Here is a 7,171-nt window from a genome sequence, read left to right on the forward strand (position 1 = left end):
TTTATATTTTTTAAGTATTATAAATTTATAATAATAAAAAATATTGTATAAATAATTAATTTATAATTAGAATTTAAAAGTAATTAATAAGTTGTTGTAAAGTTATGAGTTCAATTTGTAATTTTAGATAAATATATAGATAATATTGAAAAAAATAAAAACTATTATAAAAAGGAATATTCTGAGAATATTCTTTTGAGTTTGAGTTTGGGTTTTTGGGTTGGAGATGAATTACTGTTTGATGGGATGTTTACTGCATTTTGAGTTTGAGAATAAGTATTTGGGTTGGAGATGGCCTAAGGGAAGGAGAGAAAAGTTATTTAGGAAAATGAAATGATTTGGGGTGGAGACTTAGGCAAAAAAAAAAAAACAAAATAAACGGATTGGTAAAATATTTGAACAGTTTCTTAAATAATCGCGTTCACTCTCTCAAACTAACCTAGTTGGTTCATTCATTTCCAAACTAACATGGTTTACTATTCAGTTTTTTTTATTTTTTTATTTTTTTTTAATTTAAAATTTATTATATATAAAGTTTATATTTTTATATATATTTTAAATTATTATTTATATAATTTAAATTATTTATATTTTGATATATATTTTAAATTATTATTTTTATAAATTAGATTATTTATATTTTGATATATAATTTAAATATAATTATTTTTTATAAATTTGATTATTTATATTTTAATATAAATATATATATATATATATAATTATTTATATAATGTAATAAATATTAATTAATTCTAATAAATAATAGATGAATACTAATAAATTTAAAATATTTTAACTTTAAATTTATCAATTATTTATTAAATATAATAACAAGATTACCATATTTCTAGGGTTAAAATATTAATTAAAAATGTTATTATATTTAATAAATAATTGATAAATTTAAAAACGTTTTTATGAATATATAATTATTATATTATTATAGTTAAAATATTTTAAATTTATTAGTATTTATCAATTATTTATTAGAATACGAGAATATTTATTATATATATAAATAATAATTGAAATGTAAATATATATAAATATATATATATATATATATATATATTAAAATATAAATAATCAAATTTATAAAAAAAATAATCAAATTTAAATTATATATCAAAATAAAAATAATAATTTAAAATATATATCAAAATATAAATAATTTAATTTATATAAATAATAATTTAAATTATATATCAAAATATAAATGGTTTAGTTTATATATAATGAATTTTAAATATAAAAAAAATAAAAAAATAAATAAAACTGAGTTTGAATAGTAAACTAGGTTAGTTTGGGAATGAATGAACAAATTAGGTTAGTTTGGGAAAGTGAACGCCAAACAAGGTTATTTTGGGAAACCATCCAAAATATTTTAGGGCGGATTTAGTGCCAATCTGGGCTAAGTTTTATAATATTTTCTTTTAACCATTAGTGCGGATTTTAATGCAATTCCAATGACATTTTAAGTAAATATTTTTCAATTCTCGAGTAGATTTTTGCTATTTTTCCTTGCAACAAACTTAGATCTACGTGGACTTTCCTTTAACCCTCTACACTAACCCTTATAATACTTTTTCCCAAAAAAAAAACCTTACAATACTTTCCTTTAACCCTCTACACTAACACTTGAAAGACTTTCCTTTAACCATCTACGTTAACCCTTGAAATACTTTCTTTTAACCATAAGTAAATTCCTATATGCGTTAAGACTTACAATACTCGCTTTACAACGTTAGTGCCGAAAGTAGTGCAAGATCTATTTTGCACTAAAATTAACTATAATACTTAGTCTAATTCACCATAATATTCATTAAAATATATCATAAAATTCACCATAATATTCATTAAAATATACCATAAAATTCACCATAATATTCATTAAAATATACCATAATATTAATCATTTTACTAACTAGCAATCTAAAACATGACATCTCTGGACTGTTCTTCCCCTAATATAAGTTCAACATCTTCATTTGTACTATAATATGAATCACTTACATCTTCAGTTTCCTCCAAACCACTCCCACGCAATTACAATTTCGTATGATCCATCTAACTCAACATTCAAAATATTTGGGTCACTCAAACCATTGACATTGTACAACGGTATATCAAGGGGAATATACAATTCAATGTGTACTCTATCCCGATAAAATTCCATAAGTTGGAAAATCACTAACAATCTATAACAACATTGCCTTTATGATAAATGTGTCACCTCGAGAAACATCATAGGTAGAAATACATGCATTCCATAACATTTTCAACTCATCAATCAACGGTTGAAGGAAAATATCGATTTTTCTTTGAGAACTTTTTGGCTCGGGAAGAATTAATGAAATAAACATCCTCGGTGGTAGATTTTACGGTGTTAGAATAACTAGCCAGCATGAATATGCTTTCCCATATTGTCCGTAAGGAAAAATTCCATCTAAACATAGTCTTAGTCGGACATTTCTATGTTCGAGTGCAAATATAGGATGATGGTGATCAAACCTCTTCCAAGCCTCTCTCTCTAAAGGATAAAACATGATATTAGTTTGTTAACATGAAGACCATGCCGTGTCATGAGAAGTGTTGTCACATTTGAGGCGTACAACCTTAGCAATTTGGGAACTAGTGGTAAATAAAATAATTGTTTATGGGGCTTCGGTTTACGAACATTTTCTTTGTATCGAGATTGATGACAAAAGTTGAATGATTGTTTATCAATATATTCCCCCAAAAAAACCATGCAACCATCTTTACATACATTTATTCTAATCACGGGAAAACTCAAATCTTCAACCAATTTCTTCATGCTATAATAATTATCTGGAATGCCATTGTCTTTGGGTAACATTGATCTAATGTAGTCAAGATTTTGATTTACAGCACAATCGGACCAATTGTTCTCAGATTTCATGTTAAGATGGTTCATCGTTGTAGATAGTTTACTCTCGCTATCATTATCAGGCCAGACCGGTTGGTGTGAGGCGTCTAATATTTTCCAAAACCTTTCTAATAAAATATATGTGTTAGAATTGGAAGAGGATGAAGCTTTATTTTCCACATTTGATTGGTAACTATTACCCATGTCATGTATCATTGACTCATACCGATTTGTATTTCCTTCATTGTAACCGAGTGAAGGTCTTTTACGTCAAAATGTGTAAACATTCAAAGTTTGACTGGATTCCCCATTAGCCAACCACATATGATAGTTTTTAATGAATCCATGCTTAATTAAATGACTAAGGCACAAATCCGGCATAATGCACTTTTGAATATGACATTTTAAGCAAGGGAACCTTATTTTTTCACCATCCATATAACCGATTTGAGTTGTGGTAAATGAAATGAACTCTTGCACTCATTTTTAAAAAATCTTCCATGCCTCTAGGGTTTCTCTTATACATCTAATCACGGTCAGACCGCAATATATATAATTTAGATACACTTCTATTGAAACAACACATATTAAAAGCAAGAAAATAATGTTTATCTATTATTATAGATTAAAAGATCTTCATTCACTAAATTAATATGTTTATATCTGAATGGATAAAGTAAGTGATGGAGTTTATAGATATAAAGTATAAATGTAGATATAATTACTTTAAAATGGTGATTAACTTGAAATGCAAACCCAATGTATTTATGTTCCTGATTTTGGTGACCAATATTTGAAGATCCTCTCTAAGGTGGTGATAAAAGATAGAGTTTTGAAAATAAAATGATAGATAAATGATGTAAAATGAAGAGGAAGGTAAGAAAATTGTAAAGAAAATATGGAGATGGAATAAAGGAAAATGAAGAAGAAGAATTGAATAAGGTTAGAAAAGAAGTACATGGATAGATGTAGGGTGTTCATTGCTTCGGTTTTCGGGTTATTCGAGTTTTTCGGTTCGGTTTATTCGAATTTTTATTTATTTTAGCCAATTCAAAAACTGAACTGAATTCGAATAAATTTAATTAAAACATGATAGGGTACTATTTTACCACTAGACCACTAGTGATATTCTTTCTTTTTCCTTTTACTATTAAATCTTGAATTCAAAATATTCTAATTTGATTATTTTGAGCTTTTTCTTAAGCTAAGTTTGGAATAATAAATAATAATAAATTAATTCGGTTTAGTTTTTGAGTTGAAACTCAAACTCGAAAATCGTATTTGAATTCGAATTGGTTTGAAATTCGATTCAAAAACCGAAAATGAAATTCAAAATCGATTTATTCGAATTCGGTGAATTCAAATTCGGTCGGATATTCGGTTCAGACCAAATATTGAACACCCCTAAATAGATGGGGTTGGTGAGAAATAATTAATAATTAGTTAACGCTAAAATTGTTACTAATTAGATGTATAATATATTTGACATTTGATTTGCACTAGTTTTTGCAATACACATCCTATTTGTTAGTGCAAACACTAATGCAATATAATTTTTAAAATGGGTTAGTACAAATATTAGTGCATTCTAATACAGGAGATTTGTACCCGAGAGTTCAAAAATAATTACAAAATATGTCATTCGATCTGCACTAGTTTTTATAATACACATCCAAATTATTAGTGCAAATGTTAATGTAGTATAATTTTCTAAATTGGTTAGTGAAAATATTAGTGCTCACTAATATATGGGACTTGTACCCGAGAATTCAAAAATAATTACAATATATGACATTCGATATGCATTAGTTCTCACAATACATATTAAAATTGTTAATGTAAACGCTAATGTAGTATAATTTTCTAAATGGATTAGTGCAAATATAAGTGTACACTAATATAGGGGATTTGTACCCGAAGTTCAAAAATAATTACAATATATGTCATTCGATCTGTACTAGTTTTCGCAATACACATCCAAATTGTTAGTTTAGACGCTAATGCAGTATAATTTTCGAAGTGGATTAGTGCAAATACTAGTGCACACTAATATAAGAGATTTCTACCCGAGATTTCAAAAATAATTACAATTTAGGTCATTCGATATGCACTAGTTCTCTTAATACACATCCAAATTGTTAGTGCAAACTCTAATGCAGTATAATTTTCTAAATGAGTTAATTCAAATATTAGTGCACACTAATATATGATATTTTTATTCGGAAGTTCAAAAATAATTACAATATATGACATTCGATCTGCACTAGTTCTCGCAATACACATCCAAATTAATAGTGCAAATGCTAATGCAAAATTATTTTCTAAATGGGTTAGTGCAAATATTAGTGCACACTAATATAGGGGATTTCTACCTTGAGAGTTCAAAAATAATTATAATATATGTCATTCGATATGCATTTATTCTCGTAATACACATCCAAATTGTTAGTGCAAACGCAAATGTAGTATAATTTTCTAAATGGATTAGTGCAAATATTAGTGCACACTAATATAAAGGATTTCTATCCGATAGTTCAAAAATAATTACAATATATGTCATTCGATTTGCACTAATTCTCGTAATACACATCCAAATTGTTAGTGCAAACGCAAATGTAGTATAATTTTCTAAATGGGTTAGTACAAATGTTAGTGCACACTAATATAGGGGATTTCTACCCGATAGTTTAAAAATATTTACAATATATGTTATTCAATTTGCACTAGTTCTTGCAATACACATCCAAATTAACCGTGCAAATGTTAATACAGTATAATTTTTAAATGAGTTAGTATAAAAATTAGTACGAACAGATCATGAATGGTTTTATTTAATAGGTATGAAAATATATTCTAAGTATACATTTATATAACTTACTGCAAATGTAATTGCGAACAATTTATGAACGATTATTTTTAATAGGAATAACAATTACCTTTGCAATGATGGGTATGAAAATATATCATAAATATAAATTAATGCAAATCCTATTGCAAACAGTTTATGCACGATTATTTTTAATAAAAATAGTAATTACCTTTGCACTGATTGGTATGAAAACATTTGACAATATATCCTAAGTTTAAATTTATATAAATTAATACAAATCCTATTACGAACAGTTTATGAACGGTTATATTTAATAGGGCTAACAACTAGGTTTGCACTGATGGGTATTAAATTTAATAACTTACTACAAATTATATTGTGACCTGATTATGAACGATTATTTTCAATAAAATAGCAATTATGTTTACACTAATGGGTATGAAAATAACTGACAAGTTAATGCAAATCCTATTGCGAATGGATTTCAAATATTTTAAAAAATATAAATACTAGTGTAATATATTTTGCAATTATATTTGCAACTCTCGTGAATTCCCTTACGTAGTTTAGCACGCGTCTGGATGACATGTGGCAATACGGAAGATTGTTGGGTAGCTTAAGGTTCGATGCGTTTCTTTGATTTGCATTTCAGACATTTTTTAAAATAAAACATTATTTTAAAATATTTTGAGAATACTTAGGAGCTTTTGAAATTAATTATGTAAAAATATGAAATTTTATATAAATTTTAATAATCTGATGATAAAATAACCATTTGGTTAATAATTCATAAATCATTTATTTCAACAAGCGGATGAAATAAGACGGACCCCCTCTATCGTTGAAGTTTTTAAGAGGACCCGTACCCCAAAAGCTACAAAAGAAAACATCAACCCGATCCTGGACGAACGAGCGCAAAAAAAGATTATAAGTTAATTGACTTTAATAAAATTATATATAGCTTATTTATATAAATAAAATTTAATTTCAAATGTGCAAGGGAGATAGAGGAAGTAAGAAGAAATGAACCAGATATCTCTGACTTCGACTTGACGGAGAAAGTGTTCGGACACCAAATACATGGGACAGTGATCAGTATGGGATCCGGCGTCCGGCCCACACAAGAGGATCGTCGGAGTGGCAACAATTCTCAACGATTCACTAATCGGTTATTGGATGAGAATGAATATCTAAAGGCGGATGTGAGACACATGGCGTTGACAATGGAGGAAATTCAAAGGAGGGATATAGAAAGAGCGGAAATAATTAGTGAAATGGAAAAGATGGATATAAGAGGATTGCAAAGAGAGAGTCAAATGGAAGCGGAGAGGGTGCAAATGACGCAAAGAATTGAAAAATATGAACAACAAATTGAATTATTTATGACAACCCCCTCCTCCCCCAGCTAATTAGTACATTATAGTTTTTGAACAATTGTAAACGTTTTGGAT

This window comes from Impatiens glandulifera, chromosome 8 (assembly GCF_907164915.1).
Source record: "Impatiens glandulifera chromosome 8, dImpGla2.1, whole genome shotgun sequence".
Taxonomy (NCBI): Eukaryota; Viridiplantae; Streptophyta; class Magnoliopsida; order Ericales; family Balsaminaceae; genus Impatiens; species Impatiens glandulifera.